Raw genomic sequence first — 13,274 nt, forward strand, 5'->3', positions numbered from 1 at the left:
TAACTACATCATGTCCAAATGATTTAGAAATAATTTAACAGACTGTATGCTTCAGCTAGAAATTCATAATGACAACTGAACAGAATATAGAAAATATAGAATTTGTAATCTTTTGAAGCTTGATTGTTCCAACTGTAGACAAGCTCAACTTGATATCTTGTGCCTTGCAAGATTATTTTAGTTACACATATGAATGACTAACTGTTTTGGCTCTAGCTTAGTCTATTAGGCATGATTATTTCTATTTTGGGTCTCTATACCGTTAAGGTTAGATCACCCCAAATATCTGTAGACATTTCTTAGTGTGAGAAAATAATGTGTAATTGTGTATTCGTAAACATTAATTTTAATAAAATATCATTAAAAAAAATTATAAATAATGATTATTCTATTTTTAATAATATAAAAATAATACTATTTTTTATTATAGAGTATATAGGTATTAAAATATTCTTTAAATTTTGTTACAATAAAATGATAAAAAAAATAAATCAAAAGAACATTGTTATTATGGCACAATATTTACACTATTATTGGCTTTTAATAGGGATTTACTCCTTCCTCTTGATATCACTAATGATAGTGCAACTATTAGGGTCAATATTGACATCTCAATACTATGGAATCTTATCATAGTACTACTTAGTGTTTCTTTTGATAACCAAGTTATAATTGCTACAAATTCAACTATTTGATGAAGGGAGACATTCACTTGAACACAAGCTTACACTTAAAACAAGCCTACAAACAATAAAACTACCAATTTTTATTATGCTTCAAGAAATCAAATATAAACAAGCACTCCAATTCAATTACTGAAATTGGGTTGTAAATACATGTATGAAATGAGACATGCAAGCTTGAGAATGGCAATAATGGCCACCCAAGAAAAAAAAAAATCTCCATCTCCTCATCTTGAATGAGCTATCTTCCTTATGTGAGAACCCATATCTAATTGTTCCCTTTCCTACTGAGCAATCTTCCAGTTTTAGCACCAAAAAATTCTAATTACCCTTTCTTCTTGTTCAAGGAGATTTCTTATTTTTGTGCATCTTTCAAAAGCCATAACTTTTAATCTAACTATTGGATTTACAAAATGATTACACTATTGGAAAGTTCTCAAAAAAATAACTACAAAAAAATCCCTTTATATATTTTGATTTTAGGCCAATTTTCTATCCCATCTACAACATTTATGTGCCTCAAATGTGACTTTGAATTTTTTAAAGAGACATAGAAAATGAAAATATTAATATGTCATAAATGAAAAATGGTATTGAAGTGATTTCATCACCATTAGCTTCATTTCACCAATTTGGAACTCTACGTAAGATTTTGTGCCCAGTGCACAAATGTCGGCTTACTTAAAACAATAACCCTACCTATTTTAGCCCTATTTAAAAATTACTTAGGTGATGGAAGGTTACTCTTACACCCTAGATGCTCTTTCATCATTACTATGACTTATAGTCGTTGCGATTCCTATACAAATAATGTGGATCTTGGGATATTGTTCTCCCTTAAAGGGATAAAGTCCATTCCCTCTCTTATGCACAATATTCTCTAGTTGTTTATGGCTAGAATGTGCTTGAAAATGAAACTTTTTGTCTTTGTAATGGTTTGGTTTGTAGGTTCAAAAATATTTTTCTCTTCCTTCTTCATTTACAAAAATGGCTATTGGATGCATAAACTATGATCTTTAAGGGAAAGCTTGATCTCTTTCCTTGGGCTAGGGGATTTTGCATTATATTTATTGACTCATCTTAAAAAAATGAGGACTTGGTTCTTACAAACATGTTACTCTTGTTAAATGGAAAATATATGTCAATCAATCCCCGATCTATTCCATTAATAATCTCTCAAAACATCTCAATGTTAGACCTATTTTTGTTTTGCTTCTAAATGTTCCTTTCCAATTAAGGGAAAACTATTTCTATGAGGTAATTTACAATGCTATTGGTAATTATTCAAGGTTGATTATACAACTTCCTACATGGATTACTCTACATTTTTCTCATATATTCTAGTGGAAATCAATATCTCCAAACCTCTATATGGAGACAAGCTATGTACCTAGCTACTAGATTATGAAAGCCTCCCCTTCAAACATAAAGTTGTTTAATTTTCCATTATACACATCCCTTTTATTTATTATACTCATAATGAAAGGGTATGGTGATGTGGTGGATGAATACCCGTGAAGACTAATTGAGTATTTCTACATCTAATACTTTAGTTCATGGGTCTTCTTAGGTTGATGATTCTTCTCAAGACATGAATATTTTATTATTGCTCTTCCTATGCATTGCATGGAGATCACTAATGTTATTGTTATAAATTTGATGAATGTCATTCCTTCTACACAATTGAAACCTATTGGTGAATCCTAGCCATCTTCTATTCCAAATTTGTAGTTTTTAATACTTCTAGTCTGTCTTGGATTCAATATACCACTCAGATAGCTTTTTGGTGATTGGATTCTTTAGATCAACACTCCTTTGACTCTATTGTGCAACTATGGATGGAAATCTATGAGGGAATCTCCCTATTTCCCCAAGATATAATACATTGGAAGATAATATTTCTTCAATAAATATACAAAGGTAGAAGAAGGGAAATCCCAAATCTATCTCGCAATCTAATTCTCACGTGATGTGTGTGAAATTGAATAGGGTTGGTTTTGACATTGTATAGGCTAGTTTAATGGCTTTTCATTTTCTATGAAATTAATTTATTTTAGGGTTGGTGACCCTTGTTCATCTTGTTTTATTTATTTCATATCTCATGCCACTTGCTTTGTTTACCTATTGGCTACTTTGATGTACATAGGTTGGACCCTTTGAAATCACATTTTTATAAATATAGAAAATAATAAGTGATTTATGACTTGAAGCATATAATTTCAACATTATTTGAACTGAGTGAATTGGGATAAACTAATTATATTGCATATAGACATAGAGATCAAAATAAGTAAAGAAAAAATAAAGCCTTTTGTGGGATAGAGAAAAACTATGAACTAAGTGTTGAAGACATCCAATGCATTAGTTTGCAACCCATGCTATTTTACTGGTCAGTTTTAGAGTGGCACACATGTATACCCAATTAGACAAATAGTATATCTCATGTGTATTATACTAGTGGTATGGAGAGTTTGTTGTACATTATGGTATTATAAGACTAGAGATTTTTCAAGTAGTGAGTGCATTTTACTATTGCATGGCTAGTCCTAGATAATATTACTAGGATGTAGCTAAGAAATTCTTTAGATATCTGTGGGGTACCTTTGAGTACTCTATATTTTATCATGAAAAATTATACAAGTGAGTATCCTTGAGTGTAATTTTATGGATTTATAAATTCATATATCTTAGGTAATTTCAATAGTATTTTATCCATCAATGGTTATGTTTTTCAATTTATTTGTGTGTGTGTGTGTGTGAGAGAGAGAGAGAGAGAGAGAGAGAGTAGATTAGAATCTAAAGCAAAACAATGAATATTCAATTATTTTCATTGATGCAAAGAAAACAATTTAAATTGGACCACAATCACGTAGTGGAAGAAATAGTTACATGAATAATTGTATTGACAATATAATAGTTACACTAGTTAAACCAACATGCCCTCTTATTACAATGTTCCTACAAATATATTCTTGAAAGAACAAACTTCACCTTTCCAAGGGACTTCCCTTAAGGATGAAAATAAAAAACTTACTAAATACATTAAATAATACATAATTTTGAGAAGATATTTCTTTGAAGAACAAATCCCGAATCAAGAAAAACTCTGTCAAGTTGTCTTGTTACCCATAGGGTCTATCCACATACAAGTATAGCTTCAAGGTGAATTCTCAAGCTCTTAGTCTTCAACTCTCAAGTCATATTCAAAGACCCTTATTTATTATCAACAACAATCCATATTTAGCTCCACACACATAGGGATCAATGATGTTGTCTTTGACCCTCATAAGGGTGATAATTATTTGTCATAGTCTCATGAACTCTCTTAGTGACCACCCATATTGAGCTCTGCATAAAATCCCTTACTAGTCCTTGAAAAGAAAAATCCACAATAAAACGAATTCTTCATATCTATCAACACCAACAAAGAAAGCATCAATAAAAGAAAGAAAGACTAAAACCAAAAGTTCTTATCATTCAAAACGTCATCTCAAAGTGAGAATCTAAATTGTGATGATGGAAATTCCTTCATCTTTTGGTACCTCTTGTTGGAATCAAGGATAACTAAGAGGGGAGGTGAATCGGTGATCTCCCGGTACATAAATCTTCTAACTTATTCTTTAACCACTAGAAGAATAAACACAAAACTGAAATGCATAAACACAAAGAAATCAACCACAAGATCATAACACCAAGATTTTTACGTGGAAAACAAAATGGGAAAAATCACGGTGGGATTTGAACCCACAATATTATTGCACTATGGCTAGTAGTAAAACAATATTACAAAATGGGAATGCCCAAGTATTCAGGCACACTGCCTAGAGCTCAGTGCTCAAATACAATAAGGGCTACAACCCCAAAAGAATCATTGCCTTACAAAACATATACAACGATGAATTATAGTTAATAAACTCTAAAATAGAATCAATCTATGATTGGATGAGTTCCAGTTAAGTGCAGATGATCCGCTGTCTTCAAACTATTTTTCTGCTCTGCTTTATTTTGCTCACCGGATCATGAAAGGTCAAAAGTGTGCAAGTGAAATTATGCTCAATCAACACAAAATAGATCACCTCCTCTACTACACACTAAAATATATTATCCAAATTGATATTATATATCCGCACATACCAAAATAAATCTTTTGCAAGTCGTCTTCCAAAGATATGAAAATATGTAATGTGTCATTGCAAGTTGGCTTGAATCCAAATAAAAATTAGCACTGGATCAAAAAAATATGAAAACACACTTCTTATAGGTCCTACATAACTTCTAAACACATTTATCAATCACCGAAATCATTGGAATGCTTCCAAACCAAAATTGCTCTGACAAATTCTGAAATACTAGTTAACTAGCTACCGGTTAACACTTGCTTCCAGTTAAGAATAATTATGGCTACCGGATCAAATATCCATGAAGATTTTCCATCAATGACAACCCTAAGACAATAATCAAGCTTTAGGATGCACCAGATGAGTGTCAATTGTCAACAATCCCCCCTTTGGCATTTATGGCAACACTCGTGAAAAATGGCTAAGTGTACATACCCCGGATCAAAAATCTAAGGCTCCCCCTTAGATCAAAAACCCAAAAAATTCATCAATATTTTGTACACTCCATTCTCACTCAACTATACATTTTTCACCTTAACTCTCCCCCTTTGAACACAATGCCAAACATGGCGTGTTGTCCAAAATTTATATACAGAGATACCTGGCGAAGACTTTACAAATACTTGAAGATGTCAGCAAAAATGGTCTTCAAAAATCCTAGGTGAGTGTCCCACCCACTCTTCAATTTTCCCAAGACTATAATGAATGCACTAAATACAGTTGCATGAATCTATACTTCCTTCAGATCAGATGACATAGGTTGAGCCATTGCCTTCATGTAGTCTAGCTTATTTCTTAACATGGTGTCTAACCAGGGGCAATTAAGTTTTGGAGTTCACCTACTCTCCTCAAAATCATGTCCTTTTTTGTATTAAGGCTTGGGATTTGATCAGTTAGAGCCATTACGTGTCCTTCAATACTACTAGTAAGAACTGTGTTTGAGTCAAAAGGTTGTGAAATGCCAGCTAGCTTACCTTGAGAGATACTTATTTGCTTGTGTATGTCAGTAGTGAACTTTGGAAAAACTAGACAAGACATTTATATTTTACTGCCTTCTGTCAATGCCTCAGAGATAGTTTGTAAACCTTGATTCAATCTAACTCAGTCATCCTCAATCATATTCCAGAATTTTTTCATTTTGACTCCTTTGAATCTATCCAAAACTCTCTTTGTAGCGGACTTTTCGAATGACTCAAAATTTGTATTTACACTATTAACTAATTGAAATAATTTACTGGAGGGGTTAGTACTTGGAACTAGATTTACTTCCAGTATAAATTTCTACAAAAGTTCAACAGTCATTTGAATAAACTTTTTGTCTTCACTCTTTGACTTAACTAGGTCCTGACTGGCTTGGACCTGAATTGCTACTTCTAGCATTAGCTTCTTTGTGGGAGATATCTTCCCAATATCTAATGGCCCATCAAAATTTATTGATATCTGGGGTAGGGTCTTAACCTGAGGAGTTACAATTGTCGAAGCATCAACAACTTGCTTACCCTTGTCTACCTCAACCATCTTCACATGCATCAGAGCCTGCACATATTTTCCTTTTTCTCCCTCTATTGCACCGATATTGCCACTTGGGGCAACTTCGACAGCTGAAACCTCATCGACTATATCAATAGTTTAAACTACCAGAGGATTATCACTGATTTTAGCATCAAGAGTAGTGTTGCCTTGATCTTCTAGATATCCCTCAATCCGAGTTTCATCCTTTTGATCACTAGGAACACCTTCTTTTTCTTTTAGTTGAGAGGACTTAAATGCATCTTTATATAAGGGATCATTCACAATTATTTTTCTCCATATATCTTTTGTCCCCTTCCTTACCTCTTCCACCTTGCCTATCATCAATTTCTTTACCGTATTTTTGCTTTTGAATTCTTTCTTATTGGCTTCCTCAATGAGCCTTTTGACTTCATGTCGGGTAATATAGGTGCAAACATTTCTCAATTCTCTTTCTTTCAATTCCTTGTCTGTTCTGCTAGCAGTTAATCTTCTTGCATCAATAAGCTCAATCAATATTTTACTATAATTATGCAAATATAAAACAACAACTTCTTCTACTTTTCTCTGATCAACCTCATTCATTTTTTCAAAATACACTCTGATATTCTTCAAATTACCATCCACAATTAGCTCATCAAATAATTAGTTTGTTGATAATGGAAGAGAAGATGTAGATTTACCTCACTTGTCACAAGATTTAGGATCTATAACAGGTTGAGTTCTAACCTGTCTTCCTCTTTTGGGTCTTCCAAGAGGGGCAGGATCGGATTTGGCTTTCTTGCTATGCAGGGCTCCACCGGATTGTAGCTTCCTTACCACTCTTACAAATTCACTCTTATTCTTGGCATTTCCTTCTTCCTCCTCAAATTATGTCTCAGAGGCCACTAGATACACAACAACATAAGTTCTCTTTGACTTCTTCTTTTGCTTCAACATTCCCTTTTTCGAATGGGCTCGGTCCTGAAGATGTTGCCACCGAAGTAGGGGTAGACTTGGTCTCTACTAGTTTAGCCTTGGAGGGAACCAGATCAACCTTAGGCTTTTTGGTTTCCTCTTTGGCCTCCATCTATTCATGTTTCTCTCTTTCCTACTTCACGTCCTCCCAGGTGAAACCCATCTACACTGCCACTTCCTGTGCCATCTTTGTAACTTTCCTTTTTCTAGTAGGTGAAGTGAACTATCTGTGTAATTCAAGTTCTTTCTCCTTGAATGTTCCAAATCTTTCTTCTTTTGGATCAACCGGTTGGCTCAATAGGTGTTGATCATATGCCTCAAGCATGATAGATTCAACTTCATACCCCATGGACATGATCCAAATTGTCCTAGGCTCCACGATTTCCATTTGACATTGATCTTTATCAACCATGAAGCAAATATTTTTCTCATACTTCTCCACAATCTCCTTAGGGATTCTTTCCCAGTTCTTCATTGCAGTTTGGAAAGTATTGAAATAACCTCAGAGAGCAGATATTCTCACTGTGGCATCTCCTATTCCTCACAATCCCTCTTTGATTTGCATTGCCACCGGTCTATCATAGGCCCATTGGACCTTTCCATTTACACCAGGTATCTCATTCAATAAATATAAGATCAAGTAAATAAGAAGAGTTCCACGTTTAAAAGTGTTCTTCTTGTCTTGCTTAATTTTCTTCAAATTACTCCTCAACATATTCAGAAGGACTATACATAGATCATACCTCATGTCATTCTTGAGCATCTGATATGTTATGTATATGGTAGTTCTAGAGATGGAGTTGTGTCTACTTGATTGGTAAACTTCGTATCTGACCACCATTGATGCAAACTTCACATCATGCTCCAGAATGTAGCTAATAGTCATTACTCTTTTGTCAAACTTGGAACCAGTAGTTGCTATCACTATGTTATTTGATACTTTTCTTAGGCAAGGTACTTCACCGGCTTCATCGATGCATGTCACGGCTTGAATTGCATGTTTAGTGATCTTGTGAGGCCTGTCAAGCCATATGAACTCATCATGGAGTCGACTAAGAATATAACGAATCCACTCTGCCTCGTAGAACAATGGAAAATGGATGAACTGCAAAAAAACCCTTGTCCTGAAGAACCTTATACTCTAGTTTGAGGTTTCCCAGATTGTCCACCAAGTGTTTGTTATATAGGTTCAACATATCAATGTTGCCAAGCTCCTCAAGATCACAATGGATGTATGCCCTAATATCCTCATTGTTAAGAACATCGTAGGGTACCAAGGAGAATGTGCCTTTTGAATCATCTTCAACAGACTTGAAATCAGGTCTAGCTCTATCGTTCATTTCAACAACCAATGGGGTAGTAATTCCAAAAGCTGAAGCCATTTTGAACTTAGGGTTTGCATAAACCGGAGGGTTGAAATAAATAAATGCCTTAATTCGCAATCGGGCTCCAAGATTCTCTTTAGGATTGCTAAAATTGTTGTTGAGATCGCAAAATCACTTCACTCTTCTTCTCTACACTATTCTCTTGATCGCATTATGTCAAATGAAGTTTTCAAAGGCCCATTTAACCTTCGAAAACCTAATTCTTCATTGCAATAAATGTTGCAACTGGTTACCTTGATTTTCATAGATTTGCTTACCAGAGCATCAAATCTTCTCTGAAACTTCTGGATAACATCTGTACATAAGATTTAAGCCTTCTGCAATCTTTAGGAATTGATTGTAGATCACCAAAGAGGGGGTTCTGAGAATCTGCATGAAAATTTCCTCCTAAGGTATAAAGCCCTAGTTACCGGATGAAGATCCTACACCGGATTTGGTTTCAGATCCATTGTCTGCTTTGGATTCATCTTTTCTGACCCACATCTTCTCATGTTTGCCTCTGATCTCTTCTATCTTTTCCTTTCCCTTCTCATCTGATTGATTCTTGTCTATGGGAGCACTATTCTTGCTTCTACAGTACTTAGCTATGTGACCGATTTTATTGCATGCACGATAAACAATATTCTACATAGGTCTGAAGATTATCTGATTTGGTCTCATCCAGCACTGGTTAGAGATATGTCCAAACATCCCACAAGCATAGCACCTCTTGTTTTGGAAGTTATTCATTACTGCTCTACACATATTTGCCTTGTGACCAAAATTATTGCATATGAAACACTGACTACTAAAGATAGGAACATTATTCATGTTGTTCATTCCATTATTCATCCTACTTTTGCATTGATTTTCCATATGACCAAATTTATTGCAAGTAAAGTATCTACCATTAAATTTATGAGCATTGGGTTGTCTTACCGAAGGATTCTTGCTCACCTTTTGATTAGGTTTTGTATTGCTTTGTCCAGATCCAAAGGATTCACCTTTCTCAAATCCAAGTCCCTACATGTCCTTTCCATGTCTCCGACTTTCCAACATCTCATCAAGCCTTTTTGAGCTAGCTTTGAATTTGTCTTTGTAATCATTAGCAGTAGCAAGTTCATCTCTTGGGAAAACAATATGTCTTTCAAGTTCTTGACCATTATTCCTTGACTATGTCAACTCAATCTTCAATTGATCATTCTCATAGGTAAGCCTGAAGCATTCATCTGCTCTTTCCTTCAATGATTGTGTGAGATTGTCTTCATTTTTCTTACGGTCCTCAATCTCCTTACTCAGCCTCACCACATTGGATTGCACTTCAATGCAACATTCTCTCTCTCAAGCTTGTCAACTTCATAAGCTTTATCCTGATTTTCAATGATTTGATCTTCTTTTTCTTTCAGCTTGTCCATCAATTCTTTCCTTTTGTCTCTTGAAGTGTTCACTTGATCTTGTAAGTCTTTAATGAAGTTATTAGAAGCATTCAAGTTTCTCTTCAAAGAACTGATCTCATTTCTTGATGCACCAATATCCTCAAGTGCCACACCGAGTTGTCTCTAAAAACCAGAGTCCGTTGATTCAATCTCACGGACCTTCCTCAAGTGGTTAAGATTCCTCAGAGGAACTAGGCTTTGATACCAATTGTTGGAATCAAGGATCACTGAGAGGGGGTGTTGAATCAGTGATCTACCTGTACACAAATCTTTTGATTTATTATTTAACCACCGAAAGCATAAACATGAAATTGAAATGCATAAACACAAAGCAATAAACTAGAAGATCATAACACCAAGATTTTTACGTGGAAACCCAAATGGAAAAAACCACGGTGGTATTTAAACCCACAATATTATTTCACTATGTCCAGGAGTAAAACAATATTACAAAACGGGAATGCACAAGCATTCAGGCACACTGGCTAGAGCTCACTGCTCAAATACAATAAAGAATACAACCCTAGAAGGCTCACTACCTTACAAAACATATACAACGATGAATTATAGTGAATTAACTCTAAAATAGCATCAATCTAGGTTTGGATGAGTTCCGGTTAAGTGCAGATGATCCGCTGTCTTCAAACTATTTTTCTACTCTGCTTTGCTCTGTTCTGCTCACCAAATCAACAAAGGTCAAAAGTGCGCAAGTGAAATCATGCTCAATCAACACAAAATAGATCACCTCCTCTACTACACAGCAAAATTTGTTATCCAAACTGATCTTATATATCCGTACATACTAAAAGCAATATTTTGCAAGTCAGCTTCCAAAGATATGAAAATATGTAATGTGTCACTGCAAGCTGGCTTGAATCCAAATAAAAACTTAGCACTGGATCAAAAACATATGAACACACACTTATTATAGGTCCTTCATAACTTCTAAACACATTTATCAATCATTGGAATCATCAGAATGCTTCTGAACCAAAAATGCTCTGACCAATCCTAAAATATCGGTTAACACTTGCTTTCAGTTAAGAATAATTATGGCTACTAGATCGAATCTCCATGAAGAGTTTCCATCAATGACAACCCTAAATTAATAATCAAGCTTCAGAATGCACCAAATGACTATCAACTGCCAACACTTCTAGCCTCCAAGATGATCCTATTGTGCTTTATCCATTTGATGAATCATGTGAGTATTTGGAGTTCTTGTTAGGTTTAGCAAAGATAGCCTAGAATGTTGAGTCATAATTATTTGAAGATCCATTCAAACATTTAATTTTTATTTTTTGGTGTAAAATGGATGGCTCCAAAAGAAATTCCAATTTTTTCCTTTTTATGATCGAATGATCTAGAGGTCACAAATGGTTCAACCTAATGTAACATATTCATTTCGGTTTTGTTCACACTATTAAAGATCTGTATCAACTATAGATGTTGCAAAAATATTCTTGTCTTTGGATGCATATCATGGATATCAACTTGTGTGAAATTATCCATATACTTGAATGCTGGGAGGCATAAGCAATTGAATATTTGGATTTTAGCAATGCAACCCAAATACTAAACTATGTTTTGATTAAGTAAAAGCAGGTATTTGAAAGGTACCCAAACCTTTTACAAGCCAGGAAAACAGAAATGCTAAAAAAAGTGCCTGATCACTTCAAAAAGACTAAATGCTAAACTATGTTATATTATATAGCCAACGACTAATCTCCACACAAAATGACACTATGAAAAAACTATCATATATGCAAAACATAGTGTTTTTTTGCCCTATTTATTGTGATTTTACAGCAATGGGGATGCAGATCATGAAGATTTAGCTGCTGAAAATTTCATGGAAATCTGTTGTGTTTTGCAAATTTTAAAAGTCATATGAAATATTGTTTTGTGTGGAGATTAGACACGCCCTTTTATATAACATGCTTGATATGATTTGACCTCACTTCTTTGATGAAAAGAAAGTTTCAATTGACATGAAAATGAATTAGAATCCATTAATTTTTAAAACATGTCTCTCCAAAACTTTAGCATCAACATATCACACTAAATGTAGCTGTCAACAAGAATTTTTAATGCCATGGACATCCTTCTAAAGCAACTAAACTTCCTACCAAAACCTTTATTACTCCAATAAACAAAATTTACTTATCTTTCTAGTACATAACAAAGTAAATGAACTTTCTATGCTCCTTTCTATGATCAGGAGGTTTTATTTGCTACAATCTCCTTTTGCATGCCATTCTACAAAATTTCTGATCATATTCTATCTTCTTTTGCTGGCCCTTTGAGGCTTCACAAAATCGACATGGACTTCAAATTATTTTATGGTTGCGTCTGTTCTTGTAGCCTGGTCTTCAGAATGAATCTTCACACATCAAATGTTCTTTATCCGCTGCATTCTTGCGTAGTATAGACCCTTGACCATTCGAAATTTCTGTTTGCTGGCTAGACCACGTTTTCAGTGAACTTAGCAAGGTTAAAGCCCCCTCTTATCTACTTCTGCATCATCCAAACTTTCATCATTTATAGGCAGCTGTATGCTACTTCTCTTCTGCAAATTCCGATGCCTTCATCGTTGCATGATTTCTGTTGCTTCTTTCACGTTTCTATGCATATGCGGTCACAAAAAACCTCCCTAAAAGCCATGCGACAACAAACACAAACAATTCTTTGATATGCCTATCTCACATCATCATCTCACTTATCTCAGTCTACATAGTTATGGCCACATTTTCATAGCCACAGAATATGTGAGTGTTCTGATACCAAATCAGAGAGAGATCATATTAGAATCCAAATCAGAACTAGTGATTTTTTTATGATTTCCATTGATTTGAAGAAAACAATTTAAGTGGAGTACAGTTATATAGCGGAAGAAACAGTTACATGAATAGCTATATTGACAATGTAATAGTTACACCAACAATTTGGTAGGGTTATTCCTTGGATAAACAAGTGACAAGTTGTGGTTTCTTCGTCCACTATAAAAGTTTATTACATGGCAATTACTATTTCTTGAAAAGAATCTATCTCCATTGAAAGAGTATATTTATTGGTGGGATTATGTCAAGCAGTTATTAGAGTTCTTTAAAGGGAAAATAAAATTAACGTTAATACCATGTTTTTACTGACATGGTAGAGGATGGAGGGGTGATGTTAGAGAAAGTTGATATTGGTAAATAGAACAAC

Source organism: Cryptomeria japonica, chromosome 4 (assembly GCF_030272615.1).
Source record: "Cryptomeria japonica chromosome 4, Sugi_1.0, whole genome shotgun sequence".
Classification (NCBI taxonomy): Eukaryota; Viridiplantae; Streptophyta; class Pinopsida; order Cupressales; family Cupressaceae; genus Cryptomeria; species Cryptomeria japonica.